The following is an 18,309-nucleotide window of genomic DNA, read 5'->3' as shown; positions in this document are numbered from 1 at the left end:
GATTGCATTGTTGACTGGGATCAATGTTCCGCTATTCACGGGAATTGATCCTTCCCCTTTTTTTTTTATTTGTATGAAGTGAAAACGCAAGCGCAGTAGTCTTTTCATTTTCTTTTTATTATTCTTGATTGCATCAATTCATTATGGATCAAGGTTTCCAGAAACCTTGATCCATAAAGGTAAGGAATATTCTTTGTGAAGTGAATTTTCATTTTGTTCCTTATTATTGATTGCATCAATATTATTTGGTTCAAGTTCCGCTCAGTCAGGGAATTGATCCTTATGCCTTGTATTCGTGCCGATGGCACGATAGCTCTAGGGCTCTTATTTTGTTGTTGGGTACATGGGTACTGTGCGGGGGTGGGGAACGAGACCCCCCCCCGCTCAGTTCCCACAGATGGCTCTTCCCCTTAGGGGGGGGGAGGTTATCGGCGTTCTTCTCCTCGCCCGATCCGTCGAGCGCGGGGGAGGGCGCTCGGTGCCCGATGTACAATTGTATTAGGGGGGGGGGTCTTCCACTCGTTCGGGAGGGATCAAACCCCCGCACGAGGGGATTTCCCCCCCATTAATCACTACTACTATTATTTCCGCAGGTGCTACTGCCACGAGAGTGGACCTTGGTGAGGTATGGGCGTCCTTCCAATTGCAGAGCGGGCTGGTGTCCAGGGGCTGCGGTTCTATGTATGGGCCTACTGCGGTCACCCATGGAGTGGTGACCACGCAACCAGGTGACGACGTCCCTCCTCACCTGGTGTACTCGCCTCACGTGGTAACAGTCTTGCCTACAGCCGCTGTGAAGTGCCGTTCGCCTTACGAGAGGGGGGCGTGCCGCCGCCGCTCGTGGTTGCCGCGCTGCAGCGACCACACTTCCGCTGCCCTAGAACTCGCCCCTGGACCTGCCGCCGGTACCAGGATGTTGCTGGCTGCTGCTCCACTTCCTGTGTTTCCGGTGCTGCCTGCCGTACCTGCCGATTCTGCCTGCCGTTGCTGCGCTGGCTGTTCCTGCCGTTGCTGTGCTGGCTGTCCCTACCGATGATGTGCTGGCCGTGACTGCTGTTCCTGAGATGCCCATACCTGCTGATGTCGTCCCTGTTCCTTTTGTGGTGGTACTACCCCAGACTTTGGTCTGTCTGTACAGGTGCGTCCCGGGCCCTGTAGCTTCGGCTACAGCAGCCCCGGCTCCGCCCTGGATAGCAGATCTTACGTCTGTCCTGAGGAAGCTGACGAAGAAGAGGAGGAAGGTGTCGTGGTCGTCGTCTTCATCTTCTTCCATCGTCCGTCGGCCGCCGCCTCTTCCCCTTCGACTTCTAAGGCTTTACAGCCGAGGAAGAAGAAGGTCGCCTCCTCCCTCCTAAGAAGCTTCCTCGGGAGCTTCTCGGGACCCGTCTCACCTCGGTGGGACGGGAGGGTTCCTTCCGCTGGTCCTCCTGCTCCTTCGGGAGCGGGGCCCGTCTCTTCTTCCGCAAGGAAGAAGACTACGGGGACCAGAGGGTACCGGCTAACACCGGTACTTCCTCCTGCCTGGTGTCAGTGGTTCTGCCACTGCATCAGGGTCCGTCTCGGCCTCCCGTTCGCGGGAGGTACCGAGTGTACGGTCGCCTACCAGCGACCGTGCAGCCAGGAACCAGACCTCTGAGTCCGCTCAGCGTCAGGTTCACGGCACGGGGCGGAAGACTGGTGACAGCCGCTCATGCGACTCTCACCAGACCAGCTCTCACTCTCGCGGTGAACAGCTGGCTACCCGGGGACGTGACGGTCCACGACCGACACGGGCTGAGGCTGGGAAGAGGTCCTCCCGTTCGCCGGTGCCAGCCACGGCTGGAACCAGCGACGTGACGTGCCGTGAGGACAAGCACCGGTCTCACTGCGACAGTGGAGCCTGCAGGTCGCCTGACCGTCGCTCTCACAGAGAGCGATCGGGTACGGCAACCAGCACCAGCTCTTCTGACACTCGAGATCAGTGCCGCTGTGCTCAGTCCAGCCGTTCTCCACAGCGAGACGGTTCGACCAGGCCTGCAGCTCGATCGTCACCGCGGGTTGTTCGATCGCCTGCAGCCCTCCAAGCCTGCTGGTCCTGCCAGCGAGCGACGAGGGAACGTCAGGTCTGCCTCTCCCGTACCTTCAACCTCCTCGGGTTACACCGGGAGGAGCGAGGTATTGAGGAGTGATCGTGAGGGGTGCGCCCCTCATGATCCCACCACGACGCCCTACGTGCCAGGCACGGTTCTTGGACCGGCCAGGACGTATGCGCAAGATGGGGAAGACCGAGAGGGCTGTCGCTGTTCCCCCTTCTTAGGAGGAGGGTTCTCGGAATATGCTCTTGTTCGAAGGGCTTAAACGGTCCCACTCTGCAAGATGCTGTGACTTCCGAGATCCAGAGTAACTTTGGCCGAGGTTACGGCGCTTTGATTCGTCAGCACAATGACCTCGGGAAGGATCGCCGCTCCCACCAGCAGAGCCACGTCTCGGCTCGAGTCGTTTTGGGGCCCGAGAGGGAATCCAAATCGACGGTGGGTCTGCCGCGATCGGAGCTTGCCGACTGGGTGGAGCCAGGTAGTCTCTCGTCTCCGGACAAGGAGGCTCTCTCGGTTCTGGACGGTCGAACAAGCTCCTTCACCTCCTCTACTGCGACAGAGGCGTTTCTACGTGTCTTCGGACATCGTATTTATATATCCCTTCGGTCCTCCTGAGGTTTCGACCTCGACGAGGACTGGAATGAGTCGGAGCGGTATCGGCTCTCTCCTGTCAGTTGTCGATCAGCCCACCCAAACGACGTTCCCACGAGTGGCGGCAGACCCTTACCTACAGTGAGAGTTCGTAACCCTCCTCGGAAAAACTGTTTTCTCCTGACGATACGTTTTCCCAGACTCTGAGAGGCCATCGCCGCAAGGCGATGGCTGCTCCTGCTCTTCTCCAACTGCTAGTTCCACTGGGAAGGCGAGCGAGTATCCAATTCCTCCCCCATTCCCTCTCTCCTTACGGCTACGAGGGAAAGGGGAGGGATCCTACAGAGATTTCTCTGTAAGATCCCACGTTAGGGGCGGCGCTACCGGGGGACCTTCGGGTCCTACCTGACGTAAGCCCCGGTCATTGAGGAGGGATCCTGCCAGCCATTGGGACCCGGTCCAACAGCAGGCGTACGTTCCAGGGGCATCGAAGGACGTAGCATGGAGACAGGAGATCAAGACCATGCTGAGCAAGAGAGCTGTAGAAATCGGTACGGATCAATCACCGGGCTTTACAGCCGACTCTTCCTGGTGGAAAAGTCTACAATAGGCTGGCGCCCAGTGATAGATCTCTCTTCCCCGAACCGGTTGGTTCGCCAGACCCGGTTCACGATGGAGACGGCACGCTCAGTGCTCGACTCTATCAGGGAGAACGATTTCATGCTTGCAGTGGACTTGAAGGATGCGGATCTACAAATACCCATCCATCAGTCCTCCAGAAAGTACCTCTCCGCTTCATCCTCGACGGGACGGTGTACCAGTTCAGGCCACGTTGCTTGCGGGTCTCTCACCGCCCCACAGGTGTTTCACGCGAGTGTTCACTCTGATGTCTGCTTGGGCCCATTCGCACGGGATACGTCTGATGAGGTATCTCGACGATTGGTTAGTCCTGGCGAGCTCCCGCTCGCAGTTGCTACAGGACAGGGATCGACCTGCTCGAGTTCTGTCGCGATCTGGGGATCGTTCTGAACTTCGAAAAGTCCGATCTCGAGCACAAGCAGAGGATGAAGTACCTGGGTATGCTGATCGACACGGTAGCAGATTCAGGGAGGGAGCCAAAAACCAGTTCCTGTCCTCGGCAGGAACAGGTAGCTCAGCAATGGCAAGTCGTGATCGGACCACCTGTCGTCACTCGGAAGCCAGTCCCTAACGGGCGTCTTCACCTGCGGTCTCTTCAGGGAGACCAAAGGAGAGTTGGTCACAGGCGACGGATCCCCCAAGACCTTCCATGGTCACTGACACAGGAGGTGAGGCAGGACCTAGCCAGGTGACTGGACGACAGGAACCCCCTTCCCTTAAGAGAGTGCCTCCGGGTACTCTCCCCCCGGACATGCAGCTGCTCTCAGACGCATCGACCGAGGGATGGGGTGCCACACCTGGAAGAGTTGCGGACTTCAGGAGTGTGGTACGAGAACGACAAGCACCTTCACATCAATGTACTGGAACTAAAGGCAGCGTTCCTCGCTCTAACCGAGAGTTCCAGGACCGCTTGATGGGACACTCAGTGGTGTTGATGTACGACAACACCACGGTGGTGGCTTACGTCAACAACAGGGGGGGCCTAGTGTCTCTCCCGTTGTATCAGTTGACTCGGCAGGTGCACGAGTGGGCCGAGGCACACTCAATAGAGCTGTCGGCACACTACATTCCAGGGAAGGAATGTAGTAGCAGACACGCTCAGCCGTCGGGATCAGGTGATAAGGACCGAATGGTCTCTACACCAGGACGTGGCGGAAAGGCTCTTCGACCTGTGGGGGCGACCAGTCGAGGATCTGTTCGCCATCCGGCACATCAGGAAGCTCCAGGTGTTCTTCTCGGAGCCGTGCCGGATCCATGGCAGCTGCAGAGGACGCTCTTCAACACCCGTGGGACAACCTCTTCGCCTATGCCTTTCCCCCGTTCAGCCTGATTCACAAGGTGATCAGTCGAGCACATGGTCATCCCGAATCTCAGGATGATCCTGATGGCTTCCAAATGGCCACAGGCCATTTGGTATCCGGACCTGCTGGCTCTTCTCGAAGAGAACCGAGAGAGATTCCCCATTGGCACACCTTCTCGGCCAGCCACACGTCGAGCCAGGTACCACCGAGCAGTCCAGTCCCTACGTCTTCACGGCTGGCTGTTAGCCACCTTCTCTTGCGTACGAGAAGCTTTTTTCGTAGCGCAGCAACAGAGATGGCTGGAACGTCCTCAGTCCTCTGCAGCTGTGTACCAGGGGAAGTCGGCCGTCTTCGGTGGTTGGTGTCGTAGACGGGGCCTATCTCTTCTCAGAGCCAATCTTCAGCAGGTAGCGGATTTCCTCGTTTTTTTCTTCGCCGAGGAAGCTCCTCTAAGTTCCCACAGTCCAAGGATACAGAGCCGCCTTGTCGCTCCTCCTGAAACTGACGGGATTGGACATCTCGAACTCGTTCGAGATCTCCTTGCTTAGGAGCAGCTTCCAAAGGTCTTGCCAACCCAGGGAAATCAAATGACCCTCGGTCTTGCTGACCCTGGGGCATCGGCGAAGAGAGTACGGGAGCGTCATGCAGATAATGATGCGGATGAGATGCTGCTTTGTCCTGGGAGACGCTACGTCGCTATCTGAAGAGAACTCGACACCTCGGGCCTGATGTCGAGCGCCTTCTCCGTTAGCAATGGGTCAACAAGAAAGAAGTATCAAGAACACTCTTTCGTCCTGGCTGCGTGAGGTCTTCAGGAGGGCGTATGGAGGCTGATGGCAGTGACGACATCCGTACGTCCCGTCCGAGAACTCACGAAGTCAGAAGTGTTGGCCCCTCGTTGGCGTTTCGTAAGAACTTCTCCGTGGCGCAGGTATGGAAGGTGGGGTCTGGTACAACCAGACCACCGGCAACTTCCTTATACCTCTTGGATATTGCCCATAGGTCCTTGGATCGGTTTCCTTAGGACCTGTGGTGGCTGCTCAACACGTCGTCTAGCTAACCCAGACCTAGCAGGCAGCTGAACAGCATCGAGTCCTGGTGTGACTGTATGAATAGATAGTGATGAGAAAGTGACTGGCTTCTCTTCTATCTTTTCTTCCCCGCTACCTGTGGGTAGAGGGATACGGTCATCACCCACCCCTGCTGGATAAGGAACGAGATGCCGGTGAGCTATATGACAGAGCCCCATCCTATCCCTTTCACGAGGGATGGGAGCAGAATATCCACCACTTCCTTCTACAAGGGGGGGAAGTGGATGCCTACAAGAGTCAAAACCATGACTTTAACTTTGCTCCTGTACAGGAACAAGTTCTTACATTGCTGGTACGAAGAGATACGCTTGCCTCTCTCTTAGTACTCTCGGTCCAGAGGTCTGACCATTGATCCTGCGGTGCACACCCCGATCAATCGGACAGAGGCTTGGATCCCTCCCTCGCTCTTACGACCAGGGAGGCTTCCAAGGTTGGGCGAACACCAGTCTGTTCACAAAAGACTCAGATTCCACCACCAAGAAGTGAGTCTTCCTATTGTAAAAGGACCGAAGGTTTGTATGCCGTGTCGGAACAAATGGACAATTTCTTGTCTAAAATTGCATTTTTCCTAACTATACCCAAACCGCTGAGGTCCTTTTACACATAGCCCCACCTCATGCCACCCCTCACTCTGCAGTTTTGCTTGGGCCAAAAGCAAAAGTGATTTGTTTACCTCCCAGTCGCGCGCGGCGCGCGCCTGTCGGACAAGCAGTTAACTACCGAACCCCTTGTTCGAAAGCTTACGACCTATCCAGCTGCCGCTAGTACCTTCCTATTGTAAAAGGACCTCAGGTTTGTATAGTTAGAAAAACAAAAATGCAATTTTAGACAAATTGTCATTTTATGATGAAATTGATAACAAAAACCAGGAATTTGTGGATATTTCTCATAGAAAAATACCGCGAATGCGCGAATTTTCCGCGAATAATGCAGGGAAACGTTCCCGAGAGAAATCCGCAAATGTGTGAGTCCGCGAATCCGGAGAACGCGAATACGGGGGTCCACTATGTGTTTTCAAGTGTGTGTGTTTTGAATACAGTATGATTACTTGAAGAATAGAATGAATGAATTCTCATTCCTTTGAGTGCAAAATTGTTGATTCAAAGATTCTTCAGCAACAAAGATTTTTTTTTTTATCTAGGGGAATGTTAATCCATTTCTCTTTACGTGCTGGTCACGCCCTTTATGCTCCACTCGACTGACAACTACAAAATGATTTTTGTTTGTTTTTGTCTTCCAAAGATGTAATGCCTGTACTACACATTTTAAAAACATTATGAACACAGTGTGCATATGTGTTAATACCAATTGGTGAAAAGACTCAAATGAATGAGAGAGAGAGAGAGAGAGAGAGAGAGAGAGAGAGAGAGAGAGAGAGAGAGAGAGAGAGAGAGAGATTATTTAGGACTCTTAAGGCTTGGCAGATGTTTATTATCTTTGGGTTTTTTTTTTGGTAAACTTACAATTTTCGATGGTCAGTTCTTCGGATATCAAAAAAAATAATTGAGCAGCAGCTCACACCTAGATCACTCAGGTCAGCCATTAGCACGCAAAACCACTAACCTTATGAATTGACACTTGCTTGATACATGAGATGCATAATAAAATCATTTTCTTGGGATGAAAATTTGGGGGTTGCATGATACGTGAAATCGAATGTTACACGATTACAGTATATTGTAATCTTAAATCTCTTGACATTGTGAAGGAGACTTAATTTTGGTCCTTTTGACATGTAGCTCCAATTTAAAGACATGTTCCTTTTTCCATTGCCTATACATACATAAAAAGCTGGTTTACAGGTATCCTGCTTAGAATAGACTAAAGTTCAGGTCTCCAGGTGTCAGAATATATCATATTGTCCATGGTCGTTGTTAATATTTTTCAGTTTACGAACTGTTTTTGGAGGGCCAATACCTCACAAGTATTTTATTGGGGATTTATCCTTTTGTTATCTACTGTCGCTGGATAAGCTCAGTTTGCTTTGGAATTTCGAAGGCTGCTTGCATGGGCACATGCAATGCACAATATTGAGGGTTTTCTCTTGATGAGCTTTATGTAACTCCTTCTATCCTTGCCTGGATTGACTAGACATTTCCTGAAAATTAAGTGGCAAATAATGGTTTTCAGTACTGGTCAGATGTCAACAAATTTTACCTGTTGTGAATGGTCCCTTATCTTCAAGACTGCTTAAAATTTTGGTCTTGCTTTTCAGGCCATCTCACCTTCTAGAGGAGCTGGTTCTATGCAGCAATGTTAGTACGTAGTCTACTAGGATCTTTAGGGATTGAGTTTATAGGCTTAGATAAAGGACAAGTCTCATACTAACCAGATTGAACTTAGGGTAACATTTTTGTTACTTGAACCATTGTAAGCCATTTTCATACATTCAACTTACCTGTCAGATATATACATAGCTATCGACTCCGTCGTCCCCGACAGAAATTCAAATTTCGCGGCACTCGCTACAGGTAGGTCAGGTGATCTACCGCCCTGCTCTGGGTAGCAGGACTAGGAACTATTCCCGTTTTCTAATCAGATTCTCTCTGTCGCCGGTAGTATCAACATTGTTGTTACTTCCTCCTGACTGGAATTCTTTTTTCACAACACTTTTGATCATCTTTCGACTGATTTTTGGTGATGTACTTGGATCGTTGTTTGGCATTCGCTATCGTGGACTGGTTTTTGGACTTCGCTTTGGATTTTCGTGAATATGTCTGATTCTAGTGTTAGCTTCAGAGTGTGTGTGAATGAGGGCTGTAAGGTGAGGATTCCGAAAGCTTCGGTAGATCCTCACACTACATGCAGTGGTTGTAGAAAGGTTGAATGCTCAATTGAGAATACGTGTAACGAGTGTGAGAGATTGAGTGCGCAAGAATGGAAGAATCTGACTTCTTACTTGAAGAAGTTAGAGAAGGATAGAGAGAGGCGGCTTACAAAAGCCGGAAAATGTCTAGTAGTTTCTGTAGCTTCTTCTTCTTCTCTTAATTATGCCCATTCTGTTTCAGCCCGTTCACAAGTTTATCCCTCTGATTCCGCCTCAGAAATAGCGGAACTCAGAGCTTCCCTTCAAAAAATGCAAGAGAAAATGGAAGCATTAGAAGGTAGAGAAGTGAATGTGGTTTTCTCGAGTGATGTTAGTGTCCCAGTGTAGTGGAGGGGGCGTCTGGTCGTCCCTCGCGACGCTCCCAGCCTAGACCTCTTCCAAGCTCCCTGGCCCAGAGGAGAAGGAAAGTCGAAAGCCTTACGGGGGTCGTGGGGAATCCCCAACGTCAGGCGTCCTTCGGCATAATCGTATACATCTCAGTCTGCCAGGGACAGCTATAGAAAAAGCGTCCTTCGTGAGTGCTTTTCATCTTCTAGTTCGCCTTCTCCGAGAAGAGGATGGAAGGAATCGAAGCTTTCACGTCCGCTAAAAGGAACTGGAAAGAACCTAGCTTAATTCTAGCCCCGAGCGCTTCTCTGAAGAGGAGGCGCCTTCGGTAATCAAGAAAGCTAGAAAGGATTTAGATCCTTGGAATGAAAAGACTCTCGAGCGCCTTCCAGATCTCCTTCTCCTGATTCAAATGAGCCTTCGACCAGGAGAATTTTGATGAATGTACAGGAGCAAATAGCGTCTTTGGTAGGAGTACTTTCTAAGGAGCCTACTCGTAAAAAGGATGACAGGTCTTCCGATTAAGAGATCCAAATACCGATCTCCTGTCGGGCGCGACGAACCCTCCAGGGGAGTTGTCGCACAAGCGGCCATCTCTGGGGGGAGCGGTGCGTTAGGCAGGAGGCAAGATGTGGGAAAGGAAGTAACTCCTACCAAGCGTCAGGCGCCAACTAGGAGCCAGGCGCCAAGTAGGCGCAAAGAGCCTGACTTTACTGTAGATCGTTCTAGGCCCAGATCTTCATCCAAGCAACAAGAGCCAATTGGAGAAGAGAGAACTCCTGATAGGAGTATAGCGCCCGCTAAGCGCAATGTACTTGCTATTCGAAAGGCGCATTCCATGAGCGATACTCCTACCAAGCCTCAGGAGTATTCGAACTAGATGCGCCTTCCGTAGGTCAAGAGTATTTGGGAAGAGATACTCCTGCCAAGCGCCTTGATTACTCTGGCCTCGATACTCCTCCCAGGTGCCAGGAGTATTCTGGACTTTTTTACTCCAACAGGCGCCAGGAGTGTTCGAAGCGCGATGCGCCTACCACGCGCCAGGAGTATTCTGAGCTTAATACTCCTAACAGGGCTCCAGGAGTATTTGGAGCGGAGATGCGCCTTCCAGACGGCAGGAGTATTTGAAGAGTGTAACGACTGTCAGGCGCCAGGAGTATTCCAAACAGGTTACTCCTACCAGGCCTCAGGAGTATTTTCAGCGAGATACTCCTGCTAAACGCCAGGCGCATTCTCCTCGTGAAGAGCTTGACATCCGACAGGAGTCTAACAGGCGTAGAGCAGTGATACGTGACTCTCCTAATGATAAACGTAAGGATGAGAGTTACTCCTAGCCCATCTCCTTATAGAAGTGCTTCTTCTTCGGAAAGGAAGAAATCTAGAGAGGAGACAGAGGAGGGAAGGGAACCTTCTCCTTCCGATCCTATTAATTTAGATGACGTCTCGGAGGACGAAGTTACTAACAGAGGAAGGGCTCTCGAATTACAAAGTTCTTTCTGCTCTTCTCTTAGAAGAATATGGAGTATGCATTAACTCCAGCCGCTCTCCTTCTCCTCGCTCTCTATTTTCAAGTACGAAGGCACACAAGTCTTCGTCTTTCCTGAAAATGAAGCCGGCCATATCCATGAAAAGGGCCTTACAATCGCTGACTCCTGGATCAAGACTTAGAAGGAGTTAGGAAGGACGATCTTTTGCATGCCTCTCGCTAAACTAAGGGGCAGGAGAGGCATATGGTACGAAACGGGAGAAAACATGGGATTGTCTCTGCCTGTTTCAGCTGAATCGGACTTCTCCAGTCTCGTAGACTCGTCGAGGAGACATGCCTTGAATTCAGCAAAAGCAACATGGGGTCTTTCGGAAATGGACCATCTCCTCAAGGGACTTTTTCACACCTTAGAAGTATTTAACTTCCTAGATTGGTCCCTTGGGGTCATTGCTAAGAATCCCATGAAAAAGAACAACTAAGCCCCTGAAACCTTGCATAGCATCCTTACATGCATAGATAAGGCGGTTCAAGATGGATCGGCGGAAGTGTGCTCCCTCTTCGGTGCGGGAATACTAAAGAAGAGAGCGGTTCATAGTGCCTACTCACTAAGGCCGTCTCTTTCCTTCAACAGAGTATCCGCCCTTGCTGTATGCGCCTCTCTCTGAGCATTTATTTCCTTCGCAGTTGGTGAGAGACATTGCCCATTATTCGCTAACTGAGAAAGCCACTCAGGATCTTTAAGGCAATCCTCAAGGAAGAATAGACCTGTGGCTAGTGAGGAAAAGAAAGCATCTAAGCCAACTCAACAACAGCAGCCCTTTCGAGGAGGCGCTCAGGCTAGATCCATCGTCAGAAGGAAATCAACTGAAAAAAGGGGAAGATCTGCCTTCCGTCCCTTTAAGAAGGGAAAGGGAAAATGAGAAATCTTTCTCCGAGACACCTGTAGGAGCCCCAGGGTTTACAAACCAATTCTTTGCCGGGAGCATGGGGAAGACATAGGATCCGATCCTTTTGTGGTCAATGTCAGTAAATCAAGAAGGGTTATTATATCCCATTCAAGGACAGACCCCCCTTAACAACGTCACCGAGGGAACTGTCAGCCAGATACAAGGACCCTGTTCTGATGATACTCTTCGTCAAATGGTGGAGCAGAAGTGGGACAAAAGAGCAATAGAGCTGGTACTGGATCAAAGCTCCCCGGGGTTTTACAATCGCTTGTTTCTCGTAGCGAAAGCCTCGGGGGGATGGAGACCGGTACTGGATGTAAGTTCGCTGAACAAATTCGTACAACAACAGAAGTTCAGCATGGAAACGTCTGCCTCAGTACTTGCAGCTCTCCGTCAAGGGAGATTATATGGCGTCCTCTAGATCTTCAAGACGCATATTTCCACATCCCAATTCACCATTCGTCGAGGAAGTACCTTCGTTTCATGTTTCCGAGGGAAGGAAGGGATCTATCAGTTTCATCCCTGGGCCCGGTGTTTTCGGCCTTTTCCTACGGCTACCCCCAATGTCTTCACAGACTTAATGCAAAAAATGTGTCAAAACACCTTCACATGAAAAGGGATTAAACGTCTCCCATATACCTGGGGACGACTGGCTCATCAGGGCCAGGTCTCAAAAGCAGTGTCTGGAGGACCTGTCAACAATCCTGGATTTTGACAAAGACATTAGGATTAATCGTGAACCTCGAGAAATCCCAGATGGTCCCAGCCAGAACGTAGTCTATCTGGGGATTCAGATGGATTCTCGGGGTTTTCGAGTATTTCCTTCTCAAGAGAGAGTAAGGAAAGGCTGTGCCACAGTATTGAACTTCTTAGAGAAAGAGCGTACTTCAGCGAGGGAATGGTTGAGCCTTCTGGGGACCCTTTCCTCCCTCGAACAGTTCTTTCCTCTAGGAAGACTGCATCTCCGTCCGCTTCAGTACTTCCTGAGAAGCAGTTGGAGTTGGAAGACAGGACAGCTCTCGGACACGTTTCCGATCTCATTAGAAGTAAAGCAACAGTTAAGGTGGTGGTTGACCCCCTTGGAAGAAAACAGAGGAGTATCCTTAGAAGTTCGGAACCCAAACCTGACTGTTCTCAGACGCGTCGGAGACAGGTTGGGGTGCGACTCTAGGGTCCGAAGAAGTGTCAGGCACCTGGTCGGAAGAGCAGGTGTCATGGCACATAAATTGCAAGGAGCTCTTTGCGATTCACCTCGCGTTAAGGAGCTTCGAGCAGAGAGTCAGAGACAAAGTAATTCAGATAAACTCCGACAATACGACCGCTCTGGCTTATGTCAAGAAGCAAGGAGGAACTCACTCTTTCGCCCTATACGAACTGGCAAGAGATCTGCTGATTTGGGCAAATCAAAGGAATGTGGTCCTTCTAACGAGATTTGTTCAAGGGGAGAGGAAAGTGAGAGCGGACAGACTGAGCAGGAGGTTCCAGGTCCTTCCTACAGAATGGACCCTCCACTCGCAAGTCTGTCAGACCCTTTGGTATCTTTGGGGGAAACCACAGATAGATCTATTCGCCACGTTTCTCTCCAAAAGGATAGACACATTTTGTGCCCTGGTAGAGGATCCCAGGGCTGATGCTATAGACGCCTTTCTCCTGGACTGGTCAGGGCTAGACGTGTACGCTTTTCCCCCATTCAAGATTCTGGGGGAAGTAGTCAGAAAGTTAGTGGCCTCGAAACGGGAACCAGAATGACTCTGATAGCCCCATATTGGCCATCCCGAATTTGGTTTCACGAGGTGATGGAGTGGACAGTGGACTTCCCCAGATCTCTTCCAAACAGGATAGATCTGCTCAAACAACCCCACTTCGAGAGGTACCATCAAAATCTACCCGCTCTTGCTCTGACTGCCTTTCGACTATCGAAAGATTGGTCAGCGCGAGAGGGTTTTCTCGCAAGGCGGCAAGCGCAATTGCTAGAGCTTGCAGATCATCTACTAGGCGAGTGTACCAATCGAAGTGGGAAGTTTTCAGAAACTGGTGCAGGTCGAAGAAGCTGTCCTCTTCCAATACCTCTGTAACCGAAATTGCGGATTTCCTTCTTTTCCTGAGGGAAAAGTCACATCTCTCTGTACCAACAATTAAAGGATACAGAAGTATGCTTTCGTCAGTCTTTAGAAACAGAGGCTTAGACTTGACGAATAATAAAGATTTGCACGATCTCATCCGCTCTTTTGAAACGTCCAAGTCAGTAGAGCCTAGGATTCCGAGCTGGAACTTAGATGTGGTTCTGAAATTTCTATCCTCGGAAAAGTTCGAACCACCTCATACGGCTTTCATTCCGTGATATCACTAGAAAGTGTATATTTCTTCTATCTCTGGCTACGGCTTAAAAGGGTCGGCGAGTTTTGCAACGCCCTTGAGTCACGAGTTGGTTTCAAAGAAGATTCTGCGATTTGTTTCATTCCAGACTCTTTTTCTTGCCAAAAAACGAGAACCCTTCGAATCCCTGGCCTAGGAGTTTCGAAGTAAAAGGACTTACTAGCCTAGTAGGCAGAGAAATAGAAAGATCACTTTGTCCAGTTAGAGCACTGAAATTCTATCTGGACAGAAAGAAGCGGTTGGGAGGCTCACAACATGGTCTTTGGTGCTCGGTAAAAGACCCCAAAAGACCTATGTCTAAAAATGCTTTGGCCTTCTTTGTTAGAAGTGTAATTACCGAGGCTCATAAGAACTGCCCAGATGACTCTTTTAATCTATTAAGAGTAAGAGCTCATGAGGTAAGGGCAATCGCGACTCAATTGCGTTCCAGAGAAATATGTCACTTAAAAATATTTTGGACCAACCTATTGGAGATGCACTCAGTATTTTGCATCTCATTATTTAAAAGATGTGCGAGTAACGTATGAGAAATGTTTTTCTTTAGGTCCGTTTGTGTCAGCACAGACGGTTCTGGGTAAAGGAGAGAGCACCGATCCTTAAATATGTGTACGTAACCCTCTTGTCGGATGTGTTCTCGTGTTTCCTGTGGCATGGGAGTGGTCAATGTCCGCACTGGCGGCCTTCACTTCGCTTCATTAGGAAATCGAGTGACAGCTGACTATTAGAGGGGTACAAAATTTTTATTTTTGTATGTATGAGTTTCGAGTTGTTCCGATACGTAACTACAACCCTCGGTCCTTTTAAACAATAGGAAGGTAACTAGCGGCAAGCTGGACGGTCGTAAGCTTCGAACAAGGGGAGAACGGTAGTTAACTGCTTGTCCGATCGTGCACGCGCCCGCGCGCCCGAGAGGTGAAGAATCACTTTTGCTTTCGGCCGCGGGTGTGAAGGACGTGTTCGTCATCGCTCTCTGCCCGCTTCATCGTCGTATGCTTTGTTTATATTGTGTTTTCTACTAATGGTTTGTTTGACTTGAAAATGAAACTGTAAGTACACTGTTTTCATTTTCATTACTTAATTATGAACCAACATGGAGCTATCGCCGTAGATGCGGCGGCGATTTCCTCTCTTTTCATGAATTGAACCCTTGAATTATGTCTCGGTGCCGACGCTCGCGCCGAGTCATGTATTTGGGCGAAAGTGTGTAATTGAAAAATGTAAGTACTTTTTTCATTATATTTTTGCCCTGTGCGTTCGTTACCGAGAGCGTGATTGCGCTCGGCACGAGCCTTTTAATTTTGTATGATAAAATGCAATGAAAAGTGGATTCGCAATGCAGTATTCTTTTCATTTTCATTTATGATTTTTTTTTGCATAATTTAATTTGGATCAATTTCGCTCTTACCCGGGAATTGATCCTTACGATTATTTTCTGTGAAAGTGAAATCGCAGTGCAGTATTCTGTTTCATTTCATATATAGTTTTATGAATAGCATCATATTATTTGGTATCAAGTTTCCGTTCTTACCCGGGAATTGATCTTTTCCCCTTTAAGTTCTATGAAGTGAATCGCAAGGGCAGTATTCTGTTTCATTTTCATATTACTTTTCACTGCTGTGCGGGGGTAGGGGAAGCGAAGGTCTGCCAGGAAGTCGTCGGAAAGCTCTCCCGCGCTCCCTTGGTATCCGATTCTTCGTCTTCCTTCCTGCCCCCCGCTCAGCTTCTTCGTTGTATTTTGTATTTGGGGTCTTCCTTGCGTTCGGGGTGGGGCATGTCTCCCCCCCCGTGCGTGAGGGAACCCCTCTTACTAATCTGTCTGTGCTACCGCAGGTGCTACATCCGTGGGAGACGACCTTGGACAGGTATGGGCCACTGCGGCTGCAGGGCGTGCCTAGCATCCACGATCTGCTGCAGCGTCTAGCGAGGTCTGGGGCGGTGACCTTGGAGTGGTCTCCACTACAACCTTCACGGCCGCTTATGCTGCTTCCCCCCGCTGGTCTACACTCCCCAGGCTGTGTCGGTGACGCCGTCTGCCGCTTCTAGGGCCGGTCGCCGCCGTACCGAGGAGGGGTATGCCGCCGCCGCCTGTGTTTTCTTAGTGTTGCCTGCCCCAGACTTCCGCTGTTCCAGCAGCTCGCCCCTGGACCGGCCGCCAGTACCAGGTTCCCGCTGGCTGCCGATGATTCTACGAGGCGATGGCTGGGCCTGCCGTACCTGTCGCTGATGTGGTTCCCGCTACTGGCTTGGCTGTCCCTTCTGTGTTTACCGCTGCCGCTGTTCCTGCCGCTCCTGAGCTGGTTGCTGTTCCTGTCGCTCCTGGTTCCTGCGCCTGTCCATGCTGGTCCTGCCCATGGTGTGTTTCTTCCCCCAGTCCCAGGTCCTTCCGGACAGGTGCAGTCGGGCCGTGTTGCTTCGGTCAATAGGCCCGACCTCCGGCCTGGATGGCGGACCTGAACGACTGTCCTGCGTGAGCTGACGAAGAAGAGGAAGGTGTCATCTTCGTCTTCGTCTGCTGCTGCCTCTTCCCCTTCGACTTCTAGGCCCATAAGCCGAAGAAGAAGAAGGCTGCCTCTCCCCCCTAAGAAGTCTCCTTCGGGAACTTCTAAGGGCCCGTCCCACCTCGGTGGGATGGGGGGTCCTTCTTCTGCTGGTCCTCCTGCTCCTTCGGGAGCGGGGCCCGTCTCCCCTTCCGTTAAGGAAGGAGATAGACAGGGACCAGAGGAGTATCGGTTAGCTCTGGTACTTCCTCGCCTGGTGCTAGCGGCGATGCCGCTACGCCAGGTTCCGGCTCGGTCTCTCGTTCGCGGGAGATCCCGAGTGTACGCTCTCCCTCGGGAGACCGTGCAGCCAAGTTTCGGCGCCAGAGTTCGCTCGGCGCCAAGACCACGGCACGGAGCAGAAGGCTGGCAGAGAACCGCTCAGGTGACTCTCGCCAGGCCAGCGGCCGCTCTCGCAGCGCCACAGCTGGTAACTGGGGTTTTCCCCCTAAGAAGACTCCTTCGGGAACTTTCGAAGGGCTCGTCACCCCACTCGGTGTGACGGGGGGGTTCTTCTGCTGTCCTCCTGTTCCTTCGGGAACTGGGGCCCGTCTCCCCTTCTGAGAAGAAGAAGAAGACGGGGACCAAGGGTGTGCTGGCTACCGCTGGTACACCCTCGCCTGGTCTTGGCAGCTCTGCTGCTAAGCCAGGTACTGGCTCGGTTTCTCGTCCGCGAGAAGTTCCGAGTGTACGGTCTCCTTCGGTGACCGTGCAGCCAAAGTTAAGACGCCTGAGTTCGCTCAGCGTCATGACCGAGGCACGGAGCAGAAGACTGTCGAGAGCCGCTCAGGTGACCTCTCGCCAGGCCAGCGGCCGCTCTCGCAGCGACCAGCCGGTACCTCGGGTGGACGTGACGGTCTCTGACCGGCCACGGGTTGAGGCTGGGAAATAAGGTCCCCCAGGTCCCCTCGACCGACGGTACCAGCCTCGGCTGGTACCAGCGGTTTGACGTGCCGTGAGGACTCTCATTCCGGTCTCGCACCGCGAAAGTGAGCTCTTGCAGGATCACCACATGACCGCCGCTATCCCCACAGTGACCGGGCGGATAACGATGACCAGCAGCAGCTCGTCTGACGCATGGGACCGGGGGGGGGTCGACGTGCTCAGTCGAGCCGCTCGCCACAGGTGAGCGGCACGGCCAGGCCTGCAGATCGATCACCACCGCGGGTTGGTGATCGGCTGCAGCCCCCCACGTACGCTGGTCCTGCCAGCGAGCGGGGGGGGTGGGGGAGCGTCAGGTCTGTCCTCTCCACTACCTTCAACTTCCTCGGGCTACACCGGGAAGAGCGAGGTAGCTAGGAGTGATCGAGAGAGGTGCGCCGCTCACGATCCCGTCACGACGCCGCACGTGCCACGTATGGTCTTCTTCGGGGGACCAACCAGGACGTACGGCGCAAGTGATTGGAGGTAGGCGACCGTCAGGGGGGGGGGGGCGGGGGTAGCGTCAGTTCTGTCTCTCCGATACCTTCAACTTCCTCGGCATATGCCAGAAGAGCGAGGTATATAGGAGTGATCGTGAGAGATGCGCCGCTCACGATCCCGTCACGACGCCGCATGTGCCAGGTATGGTCTTGGGACCAGCCAGGACGTACGCGCAAGTGATTGGAGGCAACCGTCAGGGATCTGTTGCTGGTCTTCTTCTGAAGGAGGAGGGTCTTGGGAGCTGCTCTTGTTGGAGGGACTGGATGGTCCTACTCCTCAAGACGCTGTAACTTCCGAGATTCAGAGTAACTTTGCCCAGGTTATTGCACTGATTCGTCAGCACAACGACCTGGGGGAAGGATCGCCGCTCCCACCAGCAGAGCCCATGTGTCTGCTCGAGTTGTTTTGGGGCCCGAGAGGGAACCCAAACCGACGGTGGGTTTGCCGCGATCGGAGCTTGCCGATTCTGTCTTGAACCCGAGGTCTCTCGTCTCCGGACAAGAAGGCTCTCTCAGTTCTGGCCGGTCGATCAACGCTACTTCCACCTCCTCTACTGCGACCAGCGGCGCTTTCTACGTGTCTTCGGACACCCCCTGTATTTAAATACTCCTTCGGTCCTCCTGAGAGGTTTCGACCTCGACGAGGACTGGAATGAGTCGAGGACGGTATCGGCTCTCTCCTGTCAGGTGT

The 18,309-nt window shown here is 51.8% G+C and overlaps 1 protein-coding gene across 4 annotated transcripts in view; it reads left to right on the top strand.

Annotated features, from left to right (window-relative positions):
• Positions 1-18,309, top strand: part of LOC135195346 (dmX-like protein 2) — a 572,993-nt gene that overhangs the window by 312,920 nt on the left and 241,764 nt on the right. The gene's annotated exons all lie outside the window — the stretch shown is intronic.

Source organism: Macrobrachium nipponense, chromosome 20 (genome assembly GCF_015104395.2).
Source record: "Macrobrachium nipponense isolate FS-2020 chromosome 20, ASM1510439v2, whole genome shotgun sequence".
NCBI classification, from domain to species: Eukaryota; Metazoa; Arthropoda; class Malacostraca; order Decapoda; family Palaemonidae; genus Macrobrachium; species Macrobrachium nipponense.
The sequence above is the reverse complement of the archived record's forward strand: the minus strand, read 5'-3'. Positions and strand labels throughout refer to the sequence as shown.